The following is a 22,354-nucleotide window of genomic DNA, read 5'->3' as shown; positions in this document are numbered from 1 at the left end:
CTGCTACCTTCTGGGATTGCTCCTTCATGTCTAGCCTATGATCGAGCCAGACTCCAAGGCTTTTTATTTCTTCTTTAGGGGGGGCATGCTGTCGAGACATTTAGGCCATAGAGAGATAGGACCTAGTGGAGAAGGTTTACCTAAAGACATCAGGTCAGTTTTTGCTCCGTTCAATTGTAAATAAGAGCACTCCATCCATGCTGACACTTTTTCCAAACAATTGGCCAAATTGTTTTCCTTGTTCCCTGATTGATTGAGGGAAACAATCATTTGGGTGTCATCCGCATATGTTACAATCTGTATGCCAAAGGGTTTGACAATCTCGACCAGGGGGCTCATATAAATGTTAAAGAGGGTGGGGCTCAGGGATGAGCCCTGTGGAACCCCACAACTCAATCCCATACTCTTGGAAATGGAGCTGTCCTCAAAGACTTGAAATGAGCGGTCGTCTAAATAAGACTCCAACCACATTCGTGCAGGTCCAGATACCCCTGCTTCTCTAATTCTAGAGATCAGCACTTGGTGGTTGACGGTATCGAAAGCTGCACTCAGATCTAAGAGGACAATTGCCGCCGAGCCTCCAGCATCCAGGTTTATGCAGAGTTAGCTGACAAAATATACATAAAATTAACCCTTCTAACCCCACATGCCACGCTTTTCAAACAACTATTTCCTATACATTACTGAATGGCTACACACCAAACATGAAAACAGGCTATCTGAGAAAAGATCTTCTATCCCGCCAGGTGTGGTGTAAATCCGTTCAGTGTTTTTTGCAGAAGCAGAAAACAAAATTGTATACAGGATCTAAATGGAAAACACAACTTTTCTCACCCAACCCCCCATTAACTTTTTTCCCTGCACAGATCAGCACATAAATTAACGTGCTGAAACTTGGTTACATTTGCTAAGTGAGTACCACATTTCATGCTGATTCATCCATGGGATCAGAGTTACAGGCAATGCAGCTCTAATGTTATAGTTACAGGCAATACAACAAATGCCTTTTCAATGGAAAATTGTCCTGGACCATAGCAACATAGTCACTATCGACGACTGTGTAATCAATAGTACAGATACAAATGTGTATAGATATGCTATATATTACCATTTTTGAGTGTGGGGAAGGGTCATGACTCAGCATGCAAGGCCTGAAGTAGGTCATGATGCTGCTCCCTTCTACATCTTCACCCCCTATTCTCAGGCTCTTCACTAGCATAACAAAACATCTACAGATATCTCTATGGATTCCCTTGTTTGTAACCAATGGGTCAGGTTAGGCTCATTATTTTCTCTATAACTATAGTGAAATGAGTCTTTCAGTGGCAGAGAGAGTGAAAATTGGACAAATTCTGTGGCTCTGCTAACCTCTAAATGGTGCCTGTGAGACTATAGTCATATCTCTGTGTGTATATATACACACATAAATATATGTCTCAAAGGTAATCTCGCACCCTCTTTTGGTAGTACCATAAGGTAGCTGCCTACAGTGTCTTTCATGTAACACTGGCACCAATCCTTTTCCAACTTGTATGATTTGCTCCCAAAGGAGCTCTCCATATGCCTCTCTAGTTCCCAAAAGTGTTGGCTAAATGTGTCCATAATTCTGTTCTCTCAGTGTCTTTCCACACATCAGGGAAATCCTACACGTTTTCCCCATTTCGAGACTTTTTGCATAAAGCTTTCCTTAGATACTGTTCCACCCTACTCCAGTATCCAATCTTCTCCTTCCGTCATTGTAACCTCTGTGCATTAGAGGCTGACATGTTCACTCTATTAGCCTGCATATGGCATGTTTCACATTCAACCACTAACACCTTGGCTTCTGTGAACACACCCATCAACATCTATTCTCTTTCTCCCCAACTCCACCCAAGAACCTGCTCTTTATTACATGATGTTAATCACCCAGTGACCCTCTCGTCATCAACACATCTCTCATGCACTTGACTTCCATCCATCAGGCCAGCTGTATTTTGAAGTTCTTAGTAAATCTCATTTGCTGGACCTCGAGGGAAGATGCTGTACAAAAATCTATTGAAATGGGCACCAATGAGGTTTTTTTAGGTCTCGCCTACAGCATTGCTTTAGCAATGCTTGTTTGGCGAGATTATAGTAAGGCTTTCAAAAGTCTACCCAAACTGCGGATTAGGTACAGTGCATGTGAGCCAGGCGCGTGCACATCAGCCACATCGCACATCGCACACCATTTGTCTGAGCCTCGGCATCAGACTTCAAAGGAATCCGCTCCCCCGCCACCCAATGCCGCTCCCCCTCCCCCGAATGCCGAGAGCTTGTTTAGCTTTCCGTCAGTTCACGCTTTGTTTACTCTGCCCGCTCTTCTCCCGACCGCTTGTTGACTCCTCATGTTTACATAGCATAACGCCCAACGTAAATCCCTTCCCTCACTACGCGCTCCCGACCCCCCCAGCCTTCCTTCACTTCCATTGAACCCCCCGTAGCCCGGGATACAATCCCCTCACTTTTGCCTCCTGCAACTTTTTCTTCATGTAATGCACCGTTTGCTACCTCTTGTATTTTGTTGCTCACCATTGTCACTTTTACCTCCTGTAACTTAATGTTTTGCTTTTGTAATTTGTTCACTTGTAATTGTCTCCTGTGTATCATTACTGTTCCTATTGCGAAGCGCTCTGACACCTTCGGGTAAAGTCTGCGCTACATAAACACGCATAAATAAATCATTAAACAAATTAAATCTTACCACTCAGACAACCAGCTCCCGCTCGTACTCTGGAATATTGCAGCGCATCTAGTAGGGTACCATGCAACACAGAACAGGCCATTCCACGCAATGAAGCTGGGCGCCCGTGGATCCCACAGTTGACCCTCTCATCGGCCATGCCTAATTGCCGTCCTAGAACCAGACATGCTGCGCAACTGCCGCCCATCGCTTCCAGTCCCGGCCTGTCTCACCCAAAGGCGGCTATCCACAAGCCCACTGGGCAATGCCGAACCGGTTTCCCAAGCAGCCTCTTTTGCCATAAATGACAATCCCCACCCTCTACTCCAGGTCACCTGGCCACCCTCCCTCCGTGCATCTCCCGAGGGCAGTTCTCCGCGCGGCACCCTTGGACCCATCCCCGCATCCTCCACTGCAATCCCCTTTCCAAACAGTGCCCGATCCCCCGCCATGTCTCCCCAGCTCCCGCAGAACTAAAACCCCGACCGGCCCCAGAAGGATGAAAGGCCCCTGTCTGCCGCCCACCCAAAACCTGCACAGGCCCCCCTCCTGCAACCACTGCTCCTGCGCACCGCCGCCTCCCAACCGCATCGGCAGCTACCCGCATAAGCCCTCACCACCCGCCCCCCCCCCCCACTGACCTGCCAGGCCACACCCTGTGTTCCGAGCCCCCCCATCCGCAACCCTCCACTGGCCTACCAACCACTCGAAACCGGCCCCCCTTCCCGAGCGCCCTTCCCCATGTCCAAGCCTTCCCGTGTACCCACCCATCCAAAACTTCGCACCCACCCTCCCTGTTATCGCTCTCATCTCCACTGCCGCTATTTATGCTGCGCTAAGCACCCTGGCAGCCCTGATCCATCCCGCAAGACGCCACCTGCACCAGTCACTCTTTTACGAAAACCTTTGTCGCCATCCACTGCGAGGCCCCCCAGTGGCATCCGGGGGAAGCCTGGGGCCGAGCACCATTGCGCACTTCGCGTTGCCCGACAGCTCTTACCCGTGGTCTCCGGTCCTTGCCCGTGTGCAGCCGAGACCCCCTGCGCCTCCGCCTGCACCGCGGCCCGAGGTGTGTCCTCCCCGTGTGCCTGGACCAACCATGAGCTCTGCAGCTGCCCGCACATCCCCTAAACCCCCCTTGTCACCTCGACCACCCCCAATAACACCATGCCTGACCCCCTCGTCCGGCTCAAGCCCAGGTACTCCAAGCCCTCCGCCACACCTCTATCAACCACCCGCAAATAGGCAGTGCCCTGCAACCACCTCCATCATCTTTAAACGGCGCCTAAGACGCCATCTCTAGCACTCCTGCATGGCCACGCCCGACCAGCCTAGACAATCCCCAGCCCACGCGAGCTCCCGCAGGCACCACGCCGGACCCTGCTCATACCCCCTCTCTACACCCCTCTCTCTCTACACTCCCCTCTCTACACCCCTCTCTCGCTTCACCCCTTTCTCGCTCTACATCCCTCTCTCTCTACACCCCTCTCTCTCTACACCCCTCTCTCTCTACACCCCTCTCTCTCTGTACCCCTCTCTCTCTGTACCCCTCTCTCTCTGTACCCCTCTCTCTCTGCACCCCTCTCTCTCTGCACCCCTCTCTCTCTACACCCCTCTCTCTACACCTATCTCTCTACACCCCTCTCTACACCCCTCTCTCTAGCTATACCTCCCTCTCTACACACCATCTCTACACCCCCCTCTCTACACCCCCCTCTCTACACCCCCCTCTCTACACCCCCCTCTCTACACCCCCCTCTCTACACCCCCCTCTCTACAACCCCCTCTCTACAACCCCCTCTCTACACCCCTCTCTCTACACCCCTCTCTCTCTCTACACCTCTCTACACACCCCTCTCTCTCTACACCCCTCTCTACCTCTTTCTCTACACCTCTATCTATCGCCCTCACTCTATCTATCCCGCTCCCAGCGCAGCAGATTTAGTGTTGCCGCTGTGGGAGGCAGGGCTCTAGGACGCCATATTGGGGGGAATCAGGGTTGCGTTCGAGCTGTTGGACGCCTCCCCGCCCGCCCAGGTATAAATAATCTCACTAAAGCGCGAGCGCGCTGACTACAAGCGTGTTCACACCCCTGAGGCGGAAGCCGGGGGTCGTAGCATTTTAATTGTGTGCATTTGTAATTTTTGTAAACACTTGTGTTACCTTTACTCTTTTAAATCGCCGTAAAACTGGACTCAGTTCTGCTGCTTTGAACCCGCTCCCAGCGCAGCAGATTTAGTGTTGCCGCTGTGGGAGGCAGGGCTCTAGGACGCCGTATTGGGGGGAATCAGGGTTGCGCTCGAGCTGTTGGACGCCTCCCATCCGTCTCCGAATAGTATAATAAGATGACGTCTTCCCGTCCGCGCAGCGGGCGCGCCAAAGGCGCGCCAAAGGCAAACCCGTCTGCGCCCGTCCGCGACCGGACGGGACCAGGGGCCACAATCCCTGCCCATTTCTCTGATTATTGTAAGAGATACAGCTCCAACGAGCTACTCAGCTGGCGACCTCCTGTAAAGTCATTATGTAATAAATCTTATCACCCCTAAACCTGCCTTTTCAATGTCAGTACTGTAACACCTATTTTAAAGCTAATACCACCAATAAGACCCAGCCTATTTACAAGATATTTCTTCTTAATTGCAGGTCCCTGGCCAAACATCAAACAGAACTATCCTTGTTATTTGACGAGTTAAACACGGATATATTTTTTCTTACTGAGACATGGCTGACCTCGCACTCAGACCCCGATATAATACAAGCGCTGCCACAGGGATATCAATTAGCTAGGACAGACCGCTTAATTGGGAAAGGAGGTGGATTAGCAATAATATTTAAAGATCATTATATCTGCCGCTGCTCCCCCAGCCCCTTTTTGGACTGTGAAAGTATGTTTTTCAGTTTGGAGCTCTCACCAAATATCAGCTTTTCTGGAGCACTGATTTATCGTCCTCCTGGACCGGTTAAACAGTTCCTGTGCTCCTTACCCTCAGCAGTCGCAGACCTTGCTGCCTCTGCAGCTAATTTCACACTGCTGGGTGATTTGAATATACACTTTGATGATAATGGAGACCACACGGCTCTATCGCCCTCACTCCTATCTATCTATCTATATCTATCTATCGCCCTCACTCTATCTATCACCCTCACTCTATCTTTCGCCCTCACTTTATCTATCTATCTATCGCTCTCACTCTATCTATCTATCTATCGCCCTCACTCTATCTATCGCCATCGCCCTCACTCTATCTATCTATCGCCCTCACTCTGTCTATCGCCCCCACTCTATCTATCTTTCTATCTATCGCCCTCACTCTATCTATCTATCGCCCTCAATCTATCTATCTATCTATCTATCTATCTATCTATCTATCTATCTATCTATCTATCTATCTATCTATCTATCTATCTATCTATCTATCGATATCTATCGCCCTCACTCTTTCTATCTATCTATCTATCTATCTATCTATCTATCTATCTATCTATCTATCTATGTATCTATCTATCACCCTCATTCTATCTATCTATCTATCGCCCTCACTCTATCTATCTATCGCCCTCACTCTATCGCCCTCGCTCTATCTATCGCCCTCACTCTATCAATCGCCCTCACTCTATCTATCTATCGCCCTCACTCTGTCTATCGCCCCCACTCTATCTATCTTTCTATCTATCTATCTATCTATCTATCTATCTATCTATCTATCTATCTATCTATCGCCCTCACTCAATCGCCCTCACTCTATCTATCGCCCTCACTCTATCTATCGCCCTCACTCTATCTATCGCCCTCACTCTATCTATCGCCCTCACTCTATCAATCGCCCTCACTCTATCTATCTATCGCCCTCACTCTGTCTATCGCCCTCACTCTATCTATCGCCCTCACTCTATCTATCGCCCTCACTCTATCTATCGCCCTCACTCTATCTATCGCCCTCACTCTATCTATCGCCCTCACTCTATCAATCGCCCTCACTCTATCTATCTATCACCCTCACTCTATCTATCTATCTATCTATCTATCTATCTATCTATCTATCTATCTATCTATCTATCGCCCTCACTCTATCGCCCTCACTCTATCTATCGCCCTCACTCTATCTATCTATCGCCCTCACTCTGTCTATCGCCCTCACTCTGTCTATCGCCCTCACTCTGTCTATCGCCCTCACTCTATCTATCGCCCTCACTCTATCTATCGCCCTCACTCTATCGCCCTCACTCTATCTATCTATCGCCCTCACTCTGTCTATCGCCCCCACTCTATCTATCTTTCTATCTATCGCCCTCACTCTATCTATCTATCGCCCTCACTCTATCTATCTATCGCCCTCACTCTATCTATCTATCTATCTATCTATCTATCTATCTATCTATCTATCTATCTATCTATCTATCTATCTATCTATATCTATCGCCCTCACTCTTTCTATCTATCTATCTATCTATCGCCCTCACTCAATCTATCTATCGCCCTCACTCAATCTATCGCCCTCACTCAATCTATCTATCGATCGCCCTCACTCGATCTATCGCCCTCACTCTATCGCCCTCACTCTATCTATCGCCCTCACTCCATCTATCGCCATCACTCTATCTATCTATTGCCCTCACTATCTATATTGCCCTCACTCTATCTATCTATTGCCCTCACTATCTATCTATCACCCTCACTCCTATCTATCGCCCTCACTCTATCTATCTTTCTATCTATCGCCCTCACTCTATCTATCTATCGCCCTCGCTCCTATCTATCTATCTATATCTATCTATCGCCCTCACTCTATCTATCACCCTCACTCTATCTTTCGCCCTCACTTTATCTATCTATCTATCTATCTATCTATCGACCTCACTCTATCTATCGCCCTTACTCTATCTATCTATCTATCGCTCTCACTCTATCTATCTATCTATCGCCCTCACTCTATCGCCCTCACTCTATCTATCGCCCTCACTCTATCTATCGCCCTCACTCTATCAATCGCCCTCACTCTATCTATCTATCGCCCTCACTCTATCTATCTATCGCCCTCACTCTGTCTATCGCCCCCACTCTATCTATCTTTCTATCTATCGCCCTCACTCTATCTATCTATCGCCCTCACTCTATCTATCTATCTATCTATCTATCTATCTATATCTATCGCCCTCACTCTTTCTATCTATCTATCTATCGCCCTCACTCTATCTATCTATCTATCTATCTATCTATCTATCTATCTATCTATCTATGTATCTATCTATCACCCTCACTCTATCTATCTATCTATCTATCGCCCTCACTCTATCTATCTATCTATCTATCTATCTATCTATCTATCTATCTATCTATCTATCGCCCTCACTCTATCGCCCTCGCTCTATCTATTGCCCTCACTCTATCAATCGCCCTCACTCTATCTATCTATCGCCCTCACTCTGTCTATCGCCCCCACTCTATCTATCTTTCTATCTATCTATCTATCTATCTATCTATATCTATCGCCCTCACTCTTTCTATCTATCTATCTATCTATCTATCTATCTATCTATCTATCTATCTATCTATCACCCTCACTCTATCTATCTATAGCCCTCACTCTATCTATCACCCTCACTCTATCGCCCTCACTATATCTATCACGCTCACTCAATCTATTTATCTCCCTCACTCTATCTATCTATCGCCCTCCCTCTATCTATCGCCCTCACTTCATCTACCGCCCTCACTCTATCTATCTATCGCCCTCACTCTATCTATCTATCGCCCTCACTCTATCTATCTATTGCCCTCACTCTGTCTATCGCCCTCACTCTATCCATCGCCCTCACTCAATCTATCTATCGCCCTCACTCAATCTATCTATCGCCCTCACTCAATCTATCTATCGCCCTCACTCAATCTATCTATCGATCGCCCTCACTCGATCTATCGCCCTCACTCTATCTATCTATCGCCCTCACTCTATCTATCTATCGCCCTCACTCTATCTATCTATCGCCCTCACTCTATCTATCTATCGCCCTCACTCTATCTATCTATCGCCCTCACTCCATCTATCGCCCTCACTCTATCTATCTATTGCCCTCACTATCTATATTGCCCTCACTCTATCCATCTATTGCCCTCACTATCTATCTATCGCCCTCACTCTATCTATCTATCTATCTCCCTCACTCCATCTATCTATCGCCCTCACTCTATCTATCGCCCTCACTCCTATCTATCTATCTATATCTATCTATTGCCCTCACTCTATCTATCACCCTCACTCTATCTTTCGCCCTCACTTTATCTATCTATCTATCTATCTATCTATCTATCTATCGACATCACTCTATCTATCGCCCTCACTCTATCTATCTATCTCCCTCACTCAATCTATCGCCCTCACTCTATCTATCTATCGCCCTCACTCTATCTATCTATCGCCCTCACTCTATCTATCTATCGCCCTCACTCTATCTATCTATCGCCCTCACTCCATCTATCGCCCTCACTCTATCTATCTATTGCCCTCACTATCTATATTGCCCTCACTCTATCCATCTATTGCCCTCACTATCTATCTATCGCCCTCACTCTATCTATCTATCTATCTCCCTCACTCCATCTATCTATCGCCCTCACTCCTATCTATCTATCTATATCTATCTATTGCCCTCACTCTATCTATCACCCTCACTCTATCTTTCGCCCTCACTTTATCTATCTATCTATCTATCTATCTATCTATCTATCTATCTATCTATCTATCTATCGACATCACTCTATCTATCGCCCTCACTCTATCTATCTATCTCCCTCACTCAATCTATCTATCGCCCTCACTCTATCACCCTCACTCTATCGCCCTCACTCTACCTATCGCCCTCACTCTATCTATCTATCTATCTATCTTTCGCCCTCACTCTATCTATCGCCATCACCCTCACTCTATCTATCGCCCTCCCTCTGTCTATCGCCCTCACTCTATCTATCGCCCTCACTCTGTCTATCGCCCCCACTCTATCTATCTTTCTATCTATCGCCCTCACTCTATCTATCTATCGCCCTCACTCTATCTATCTATCTATCTATCTATCTATCTATCTATCTATATCTATCGCCCTCACTCTTTCTATCTATCTATCTATCGCCCTCACTCTATCTATCTATCCTATCTATCTATCTATCTATCTATCTATCTATCTATCTATCTATCTATATCTATCGCCCTCACTCTTTCTATCTATCTATCTATCTATCTATATCTATCGCCCTCACTCTTTCTATCTATCTATATCTATCACCCTCACTCTATCTATCTATCGCCCTCACTCTATCTATCACCACCCTCACTCTATCGCCCTCACTATATCTATCACCCTCACTCAATCTATCTATCTCCCTCACTCTATCTATCGCCCTCCCTCTATCCATCGCCCTCACTTCATCTACCGCCCTCACTCTATCTATCTATCTATCGCCCTCACTCTATCTATCTATCGCCCTCACTCTATCTATCTATCGCCCTCACTCTATCTATCGCCCTCACTCTATCTATCGCCCTCACTCTATCTATCGCCCTCACTCTGTCTATCGCCCTCACTCTATCCATCGCCCTCACTCACTCTATCCATCGCCCTCACTCAATCTATCGCCCTCACTCAATCTATCTATCGCCCTCACTCTATCTATCTATCGCCCTCACTCTATCTATCGCCCTCACTCTGTCTATCGCCCTCACTCTATCCATCGCCCTCACTCAATCTATCTATCGCCCTCACTCAATCTATCTATCGCCCTCACTCAATCTATCTATCGATCGCCCTCACTCGATCTATCGCCCTCACTCTATCGCCCTCACTCCATCTATCGCCCTCACTCTATCTATCTATTGCCCTCACTATCTATATTGCCCTCACTCTATCTATCTATTGCCCTCACTATCTATCTATCACCCTCACTCCTATCTATCGCCCTCACTCCTATCTATCGCCCTCACTCCTATCTATCTATCTATATCTATCTATCGCCCTCACTCTATCACCCTCACTCTATCTTTCGCCCTCACTTTATCTATCTATCTATCTATCGACCTCACTCTATCTATCGCCCTTACTCTATCTATCTATCTATCGCTCTCACTCTATCTATCTATCTATCGCCCTCACTCTATCGCCCTCACTATATCTATCGCCCTCACTCTATCTATTGCCCTCACTCTATCGCTCTCACTCTATCTATCGCCCTCACTCTATCTATCGCCCTCACTCTATCTATCGCCCTCACTCTATCAATCGCCCTCACTCTATCTATCGCCCTCACTCTGTCTATCGCCCCCACTCTATCTATCTTTCTATCTATCGCCCTCACTCTATCTATCTATAGCCCTCACTCGATCTATCGCCCTCACTCTATCTATCTTTCGCCCTCACTCTATCTATCGCCATCACCCTCACTCTATCTATCGCCCTCACTCCTATCTATCTATCTATATCTATCTATTGCCCTCACTCTATCTATCACCCTCACTCTATCTTTCGCCCTCACTTTATCTATCTATCTATCTATCTATCGACCTCACTCTATCTATCGCCCTCACTCTATCTATCTATCTCCCTCACTCCATCTATCTATTGCCCTCACTCTATCTATCGCCCTCACTCTATCTATCACCCTCACTCTATCGCCCTCACTCTACCTATTGCCCTCACTCTATCTATCTATCTATCTATCGCCCTCACTCTATCTATCTTTCGCCCTCACTCTATCGCCATCACCCTCACTCTATCTATCGCCCTCCCTCTGTCTATCGCCCTCACTCTATCTATCGCCCTCACTCTGTCTATCGCCCCCACTCTATCTATCTTTCTATCTATCGCCCTCACTCTATCTATCTATCGCCCTCACTCTATCTATCTATCTATCTATCTATCTATCTATCTATCTATCTATCTATCTATCTATCTATCTATATCTATCGCCCTCACTCTTTCTATCTATCTATCTATCTATCTATCTATCTATCTATCTATCTATCTATCTATCTATCACCCTCACTCCTATCTATCTATCTATCTATCTATCTATCGCCCTCACTCTATCTATCGCCCTCACTCTATCTATCGCCCTCACTCTATCTATCGCCCTCACTCTATCAATCGCCCTCACTCTATCTATCTATCGCCCTCACTCTGTCTATTGCCCCCACTCTATCTATCTTTCTATCTATCGCCCTCACTCTATCTATCTATCGCCCTCACTCTATCTATCTATATCTATCGCCCTCACTCTCTCTATCTATCTATCTATCTATCGCCCTCACTCTATCTATCTATCTATCTATCTATCTATCTATCTATCTATCACCCTCACTCTATCTATCTATCTATCTATCTATCTATCTATCTATCTATCTATCACCCTCACTCTATCTATCTATAGCCCTCACTCTATCTATCACCCTCACTCTTATCGCCCTCACTATATCTATCACCCTCACTCAATCTATCTATCTCCCTCACCCTATCTATCTATCTATCGCCCTCCCTCTATCTATCGCCCTCACTTCATCTACCGCCCTCACTCTATCTATCTATCTATCGCCCTCACTCTATCTATCTATCGCCCTCACTCTATCTATCTATCGCCCTCACTCTATCTATCTATCGCCCTCACTCTATCTATCTATCGCCCTCACTCTATCCATCGTCCTCACTCAATCTATCTATCGCCCTCACTCTATCTATCTCCCTCACTCCATCTATCTATCGCCCTCACTCTATCGCCCTCACTCCTATCTATCTATCTATCTATATCTATCTATTGCCCTCACTCTATCTATCACCCTCACTCTATCTTTCGCCCTCACTTTATCTATCTATCTATCTATCTATCGACCTCACTCTATCTATCGCCCTCACTCTATCTATCTATCTCCCTCACTCCATCTATCTATTGCCCTCACTCTATCTATCGCCCTCACTCTATCTATCACCCTCACTCTATCGCCCTCACTCTACCTATCGCCCTCACTCTTTCTATCTGTCTATCTATCGCCCTCACTCTATCTATCTTTCGCCCTCACTCTATCTATCGCCATCACCCTCACTCTATCTATCGCCCTCCCTCTGTCTATCGCCCTCACTCTATCTATCGCCCTCACTCTATCTATCGCCCTCACTCGATCTATCGCCCTCACTCTATCTATCTTTCGCCCTCACTCTATCTATCGCCATCACCCTCACTCTATCTATCGCCCTCCCTCTGTCTATCGCCCTCCCTCTGTCTATCGCCCTCACTCTATCTATCGCCCTCACTCTATCTATCACCCTCACTCTATCTTTCGCCCTCACTTTATCTATCTATCTATCTATCTAGCGCCCTCACTCTATCTATCGCCCTCACTCTATCTATCGCCCTCACTCTATCTATCGCCCTCACTCTATCTATCGCCCTCACTCTGTCTATCGCCCTCACTCTGTCTATCGCCCTCACTCTGTCTATCGCCCTCACTCTGTCTATCGCCCTCACTCTTGTCTATCGCCCCCACTCTATCTATCTTTCTATCTATCTATCTATCTATCTATCTATCTATCTATCTATCTATCTATCTATCACCCTCACTCTATCTATCTATCTATCTATCTATCTATCTATCGCCCTCACTCTATCGCCCTCACTCTATCTATCGCCCTCACTCTATCTATCTATCTATCTATCTATCTATCTATCTATCTATCTATCTATCTATCACCCTCACTCTATCTATCTATCTATCTATCTATCTATCTATCTATCGCCCTCACTCTATCGCCCTCACTCTATCTATCGCCCTCACTCTATCTATCGCCCTCACTCTATCAATCGCCCTCACTCTATCTATCTATCGCCCTCACTCTGTCTATTGCCCCCACTCTATCTATCTTTCTATCTATCGCCCTCACTCTATCTATCTATCGCCCTCACTCTATCTATCTATATCTATCGCCCTCACTCTTTCTATCTATCTATCTATCGCCCTCACTCTATCTATCGCCCTCACTCTATCTATCGCCCTCACTCTATCTATCGCCCTCACTCTATCTATCTATCGCCCTCACTCTGTCTATCGCCCTCACTCTGTCTATCGCCCTCACTCTGTTTATCGCCCTCACTCTATCTATCGCCCTCACTCTATCTATCGCCCTCACTCTATCGCCCTCACTCTATCTATCTATCGCCCTCACTCTGTCTATCGCCCCCACTCTATCTATCTTTCTATCTATCGCCCTCACTCTATCTATCTATCGCCCTCACTCTATCTATCTATCGCCCTCACTCTATCTATCTATCTATCTATCTATCTATCTATCTATCTATCTATCTATCTATCTATATCTATCGCCCTCACTCTTTCTATCTATCTATCTATCTATCGCCCTCACTCAATCTATCTATCGCCCTCACTCAATCTATCGCCCTCACTCAATCTATCTATCGATCGCCCTCACTCGATCTATCGCCCTCACTCTATCGCCCTCACTCTATCTATCGCCCTCACTCCGTCTATCGCCATCACTCTATCTATCTATTGCCCTCACTATCTATATTGCCCTCACTCTATCTATCTATTGCCCTCACTATCTATCTATCACCCTCACTCCTATCTATCGCCCTCACTCTATCTATCTTTCTATCTATCGCCCTCACTCTATCTATCTATCGCCCTCGCTCCTATCTATCTATCTATATCTATCTATCGCCCTCACTCTATCTATCACCCTCACTCTATCTTTCGCCCTCACTTTATCTATCTATCTATCTATCTATCTATCGACCTCACTCCTATCTATCGCCCTTACTCTATCTATCTATCTATCTATCGCTCTCACTCTATCTATCTATCTATCGCCCTCACTCTATCGCCCTCACTCTATCTATCGCCCTCACTCTATCTATCGCCCTCACTCTATCAATCGCCCTCACTCTATCTATCTATCGCCCTCACTCTGTCTATCGCCCCCACTCTATCTATCTTTCTATCTATCGCCCTCACTCTATCTATCTATCGCCCTCACTCTATCTATCTATCTATCTATCTATCTATCTATCTATCTATCTATATCTATCGCCCTCACTCTTTCTATCTATCTATCTATCGCCCTCACTCTATCTATCTATCTATCTATCTATCTATCTATCTATCTATCTATCTATCTATCTATGTATCTATCTATCACCCTCACTCTATCTATCTATCTATCTATCGCCCTCACTCTATCTATCTATCTATCTATCTATCTATCTATCTATCTATCTATCGCCCTCACTCTATCGCCCTCGCTCTATCTATTGCCCTCACTCTATCAATCGCCCTCACTCTATCTATCTATCGCCCTCACTCTGTCTATCGCCCCCACTCTATCTATCTTTCTATCTATCTATCTATCTATCTATCTATCTATCTATCTATCTATCTATCTATCTATCTATCTATCTCTATCGCCCTCACTCTTTCTATCTATCTATCTATCTATCTATCTATCTATCTATCTATCTATCTATCTATCTATCTATCACCCTCACTCTATCTATCTATAGCCCTCACTCTATCTATCACCCTCACTCTATCGCCCTCACTATATCTATCACGCTCACTCAATCTATTTATCTCCCTCACTCTATCTATCTATCGCCCTCCCTCTATCTATCGCCCTCACTTCATCTACCGCCCTCACTCTATCTATCTATCGCCCTCACTCTATCTATCTATCGCCCTCACTCTATCTATCTATTGCCCTCACTCTGTCTATTGCCCTCACTCTATCCATCGCCCTCACTCAATCTATCTATCGCCCTCACTCAATCTATCTATCGCTCTCACTCAATCTATCTATCGCCCTCACTCAATCTATCTATCGATCGCCCTCACTCGATCTATCGCCCTCACTCTATCTATCTATCGCCCTCACTCTATCTATCTATCGCCCTCACTCTATCTATCTATCGCCCTCACTCTATCTATCTATCGCCCTCACTCTATCTATCTATCGCCCTCACTCTATCTATCTATCGCCCTCACTCTATCTATCTATCGCCCTCACTCTATCTATCTATCGCCCTCACTCCATCTATCGCCCTCACTCTATCTATCTATTGCCCTCACTATCTATATTGCCCTCACTCTATCCATCTATTGCCCTCACTATCTATCTATCGCCCTCACTCTATCTATCTATCTCCCTCACTCCATCTATCTATCGCCCTCACTCTATCTATCGCCCTCACTCCTATCTATCTATCTATATCTATCTATTGCCCTCACTCTATCTATCACCCTCACTCTATCTTTCGCCCTCACTTTATCTATCTATCTATCTATCTATCTATCTATCTATCTATCGACATCACTCTATCTATCGCCCTCACTCTATCTATCTATCTCCCTCACTCAATCTATCTATCGCCCTCACTCTATCTATCACCCTCACTCTATCGCCCTCACTCTACCTATCGCCCTCACTCTATCTATCTATCTATCTATCTATCTTTCGCCCTCACTCTATCTATCGCCATCACCCTCACTCTATCTATCGCCCTCCCTCTGTCTATCGCCCTCACTCTATCTATCGCCCTCACTCTGTCTATCGCCCCCACTCTATCTATCTTTCTATCTATCGCCCTCACTCTATCTATCTATCGCCCTCACTCTATCTATCTATCTATCTATCTATCTATCTATCTATCTATCTATCTATCTATCTATCTATCTATATCTATCGCCCTCACTCTTTCTATCTATCTATCTATCGCCCTCACTCTATCTATCTATCCTATCTATCTATCTATCTATCTATCTATCTATCTATCTATATCTATCGCCCTCACTCTTTCTATCTATCTATCTATCTATCTATATCTATCGCCCTCACTCTTTCTATCTATCTATATCTATCACCCTCACTCTATCTATCTATCGCCCTCACTCTATCTATCACCCTCACTCTATCGCCCTCACTATATCTATCACCCTCACTCAATCTATCTATCTCCCTCACTCTATCTATCGCCCTCCCTCTATCCATCGCCCTCACTTCATCTACCGCCCTCACTCTATCTATCTATCTATCGCCCTCACTCTATCTATCTATCGCCCTCACTCTATCTATCTATCGCCCTCACTCTATCTATCGCCCTCACTCTATCTATCGCCCTCACTCTATCTATCGCCCTCACTCTGTCTATCGCCCTCACTCTGTCTATCGCCCTCACTCTATCCATCGCCCTCACTCACTCTATCCATCGCCCTCACTCAATCTATCTATCGCCCTCACTCTATCTATCTATCGCCCTCACTCAATCTATCTATCGCCCTCACTCAATCTATCTATCGATCGCCCTCACTCGATCTATCGCCCTCACTCTATCGCCCTCACTCCATCTATCGCCCTCACTCTATCTATCTATTGCCCTCACTATCTATATTGCCCTCACTCTATCTATCTATTGCCCTCACTATCTATCTATCACCCTCACTCCTATCTATCGCCCTCACTCCTATCTATCGCCCTCACTCCTATCTATCTATCTATCTATATCTATCTATCGCCCTCACTCTATCACCCTCACTCTATCTTTCGCCCTCACTTTATCTATCTATCTATCTATCGACCTCACTCTATCTATCGCCCTTACTCTATCTATCTATCTATCGCTCTCACTCTATCTATCTATCTATCGCCCTCACTCTATCGCTCTCACTCTATCTATCGCCCTCACTCTATCTATTGCCCTCACTCTATCGCTCTCACTCTATCAATCGCCCTCACTCTATCAATCGCCCTCACTCTATCTATCGCCCTCACTCTGTCTATCGCCCCCACTCTATCTATCTTTCTATCTATCGCCCTCACTCTATCTATCTATAGCCCTCACTCGATCTATCGCCCTCACTCTATCTATCTTTCGCCCTCACTCTATCTATCGCCATCACCCTCACTCTATCTATCGCCCTCACTCCTATCTATCTATCTATATCTATCTATTGCCCTCACTCTATCTATCACCCTCACTCTATCTTTCGCCCTCACTTTATCTATCTATCTATCTATCTATCGACCTCACTCTATCTATCGCCCTCACTCTATCTATCTATCTCCCTCACTCCATCTATCTATTGCCCTCACTCTATCTATCGCCCTCACTCTATCTATCACCCTCACTCTATCGCCCTCACTCTACCTATTGCCCTCACTCTATCTATCTATCTATCTATCGCCCTCACTCTATCTATCTTTCGCCCTCACTCTATCGCCATCACCCTCACTCTATCTATCGCCCTCCCTCTGTCTATCGCCCTCACTCTATCTATCGCCCTCACTCTGTCTATCGCCCCCACTCTATCTATCTTTCTATCTATCGCCCTCACTCTATCTATCTATCGCCCTCACTCTATCTATCTATCTATCTATCTATCTATCTATCTATCTATATCTATCGCCCTCACTCTTTCTATCTATCTATCTATCGCCCTCACTCTATCTATCTATCCTATCTATCTATCTATCTATCTATCTATCTATCTATCTATATCTATCGCCCTCACTCTTTCTATCTATCTATCTATCTATCTATCTATCTATCTATCACCCTCACTCTATCTATCTATCTATCTATCTATCTATCGCCCTCACTCTATCTATCGCCCTCACTCTATCTATCGCCCTCACTCTATCTATCGCCCTCACTCTATCAATCGCCCTCACTCTATCTATCTATCGCCCTCACTCTGTCTATTGCCCCCACTCTATCTATCTTTCTATCTATCGCCCTCACTCTATCTATCTATCGCCCTCACTCTATCTATCTATATCTATCGCCCTCACTCTCTCTATCTATCTATCTATCGCCCTCACTCTATCTATCTATCTATCTATCTATCTATCTATCTATCTATCTATCTATCTATCACCCTCACTCTATCTATCTATAGCCCTCACTCTATCTATCACCCTCACTCTTATCGCCCTCACTATATCTATCACCCTCACTCAATCTATCTATCTCCCTCACCCTATCTATCTATCTATCGCCCTCCCTCTATCTATCGCCCTCACTTCATCTACCGCCCTCACTCTATCTATCTATCTATCGCCCTCACTCTATCTATCTATCGCCCTCACTCTATCTATCTATCGCCCTCACTCTATCTATCTATCGCCCTCACTCTATCTATCTATCGCCTTCACTCTATCCATCGTCCTCACTCAATCTATCTATCGCCCTTACTCTATCTATCTATCTATCTCCCTCACTCCATCTATCTATCGCCCTCACTCTATCGCCCTCACTCCTATCTATCTATCTATCTATATCTATCTATTGCCCTCACTCTATCTATCACCCTCACTCTATCTTTCGCCCTCACTTTATCTATCTATCTATCTATCTATCGACCTCACTCTATCTATCGCCCTCACTCTATCTATCTATCTCCCTCACTCCATCTATCTATTGCCCTCACTCTATCTATCGCCCTCACTCTATCTATCACCCTCACTCTATCGCCCTCACTCTACCTATCGCCCTCACTCTTTCTATCTATCTATCTATCTATCTTTCGCCCTCACTCTATCTATCGCCATCACCCTCACTCTATCTATCGCCCTCCCTCTGTCTATCGCCCTCACTCTATCTATCGCCCTCACTCGATCTATCGCCCTCACTCTATCTATCTTTCGCCCTCACTCTATCTATCGCCATCACCCTCACTCTATCTATCGCCCTCCCTCTGTCTATCGCCCTCCCTCTGTCTATCGCCCTCACTCTATCTATCGCCCTCACTCTATCTATCACCCTCACTCTATCTTTCGCCCTCACTTTATCTATCTATCTATCTATCTAGCGCCCTCACTCTATCTATCGCCCTCACTCTATCTATCGCCCTCACTCTATCTATCGCCCTCACTCTGTCTATCGCCCTCACTCTGTCTATCGCCCTCACTCTGTCTATCGCCCTCACTCTTGTCTATCGCCCCCACTCTATCTATCTATCTATCTATCTATCTATCTATCTATCTATCTATCTATCACCCTCACTCTATCTATCTATCTATCTATCTATCGCCCTCACTCTATCTATCGCCCTCACTCTATCTATCGCCCTCACTCTATCTATCGCCCTCACTCTATCAATCGCCCTCACTCTATCTATCTATCGCCCTCACTCTGTCTATTGCCCCCACTCTATCTATCTTTCTATCTATCGCCCTCACTCTATCTATCTATCGCCCTCACTCTATCTATCTATATCTATCGCCCTCACTCTTTCTATCTATCTATCTATCTATCGCCCTCACTCTATCTATCGCCCTCACTCTATCTATCGCCCTCACTCTATCTATCGCCCTCACTCTATCTATCTATCACCCTCACTCTATCTATCTATCGCCCTCACTCTATCCATCGTCCTCACTCAATCTATCTATCGCCCTCACTCTATCTATCTATCTATCTCCCTCACTCCATCTATCTATCGCCCTCACTCTATCTATCGCCCTCACTCCTATCTATCTATCTATCTATATCTATCTATTGCCCTCACTCTATCTATCACCCTCACTCTATCTTTCGCCCTCACTTTATCTATCTATCTATCTATCTATCGACCTCACTCTATCTATCGCCCTCACTCTGTCTATCTATTGCCCTCACTCTATCTATCGCCCTCACTCTATCTATCACCCTCACTCTATCGCCCTCACTCTACCTATCGCCCTCACTCTATCTATCTATCTATCTATCTATCTATCTATCGCCCTCACTCTATCTATCTTTCGCCCTCACTCTATCTATCGCCATCACCCTCACTCTATCTATCGCCCTCCCTCTGTCTATCGCCCTCACTCTATCTATCGCCCTCACTCGATCTATCGCCCTCACTCTATCTATCTTTCGCCCTCACTCTATCTATCGCCATCACCCTCACTCTATCTATCGCCCTCCCTCTGTCTATCGCCCTCCCTCTGTCTATCGCCCTCCCTCTGTCTATCGCCCTCACTCTATCTATCGCCCTCACTCTATCTATCTAGCGCCCTCACTCTATCTAGCGCCCTCACTCTATCTATCGCCCTCACTCTGTCTATCGCCCTCACTCTGTCTATCGCCCTCACTCTGTCTATCGCCCCCACTCTATCTATCTATCTATCTATCTATCTATCTATCTATCTATCACCCTCACTCTATCTATCTATCTATCTATCTATCGCCCTCACTCTATCGCCCTCACTCTATCTATCGCCCTCACTCTATCTATCGCCCTCACTCTATCAATCGCCCTCACTCTATCTATCTATCGCCCTCACTCTATCTATCTATCGCCCTCACTCTGTCTATTGCCCCCACTCTATCTATCTTTCTATCTATCGCCCTCACTCTATCTATCTATCGCCCTCACTCTATCTATCTATATCTATCGCCCTCACTCTTTCTATCTATCTATCTATCTATCGCCCTCACTCTATCTATCTATCTATCTATCTATCTATCTATCTATCTATCTATCACCCTCACTCTATCTATCTATAGCCCTCACTCTATCTATCACCCTCACTCTATCGCCCTCCCTCTATCTATCGCCCTCCCTCTATCTATCGCCCTCACTCTATCTATCGCCCTCACTCTATCTATCGCCCTCACTCTATCTATCTAGCGCCCTCACTCTATCTATCGCCCTCACTCTATCTATCGCCCTCACTCTATCTATCGCCCTCACTCTATCTATCGCCCTCACTCTATCGCCCTCACTCTATCTATCGCCCTCACTCTATCTATCGCCCTCACTCTATCTATCGCCCTCACTCTATCTATCGCCCTCACTCTATCTATCGCCCTCACTCTATCTATCGCCCTCACTCTATCTATCGCCCTCACTCTATCTATCGCCCTCACTCTATCTATCTATCGCCCTCCCTCTGTCTATCACCCTCACTCAATCTATCTATCACCCTCACTCAATATATCTATTGCCCTCACTCTATCTAGCTATTGCCCTCACTATCTATCTATCACCCTCACTCTATCTCCCTTACTCTATCTATCTCCCTCACTCTATCTCCCTCAGTCTATCTATCTCCCTCACTCTATCTATCTCCCTCACTCTATCTATCTATCGCCCTCCCTCTATCTATCGCCCTTCCTCTATCTATCTATCGCCCTCACTCTATCTATCGCCCTCACTCTATCTATCTTTCGCCCTCACTCTATCTATCGCCATCGCCCTCACTCTATCTATCTATCGCCCTCCCTCTATCTATCGCCCTTCCTCTATCTATCTATCGCCCTTCCTCTATCTATCGCATCACCACAGCATCACTCAGCACCACCACAGCATCACTCAGGGGCAACACAACATCACTAAGCGCTACCACAGCATCACTGAACGCCACAGCACCACTTGTCGCCACCACAACATCACTCAGCGCCACCACAGCATCAATCTGTGCAACCATTCAACAACAACTGGTTCAAATATGTTCTCTTAATGTTTCAAGCTTTATTACAAATGTCCCAAAAAGATGTTAATATTTCACTTCCGTTCTTGGATTTTCGGCACAATAAAATACACCGAACATAATCTTTACAAAAGATATATACAAAAGTTTAAGCTATTGCCATTATAAATTATAATAACTTTTATTTAA

The 22,354-nt window shown here is 45.8% G+C and overlaps 1 protein-coding gene across 4 annotated transcripts in view; it reads left to right on the top strand.

Annotated features, from left to right (window-relative positions):
• PIEZO1 (piezo type mechanosensitive ion channel component 1 (Er blood group)) overlaps positions 1 to 22,354 on the top strand; it is an 859,941-nt gene that overhangs the window by 714,227 nt on the left and 123,360 nt on the right. The window lies entirely within an intron of this gene.

Source organism: Lissotriton helveticus, chromosome 12, assembly GCF_964261635.1.
Source record: "Lissotriton helveticus chromosome 12, aLisHel1.1, whole genome shotgun sequence".
Classification (NCBI taxonomy): Eukaryota; Metazoa; Chordata; class Amphibia; order Caudata; family Salamandridae; genus Lissotriton; species Lissotriton helveticus.
Note: the sequence above shows the minus strand (reverse complement) of the source record. Positions and strands in the feature narration are given on the sequence as shown.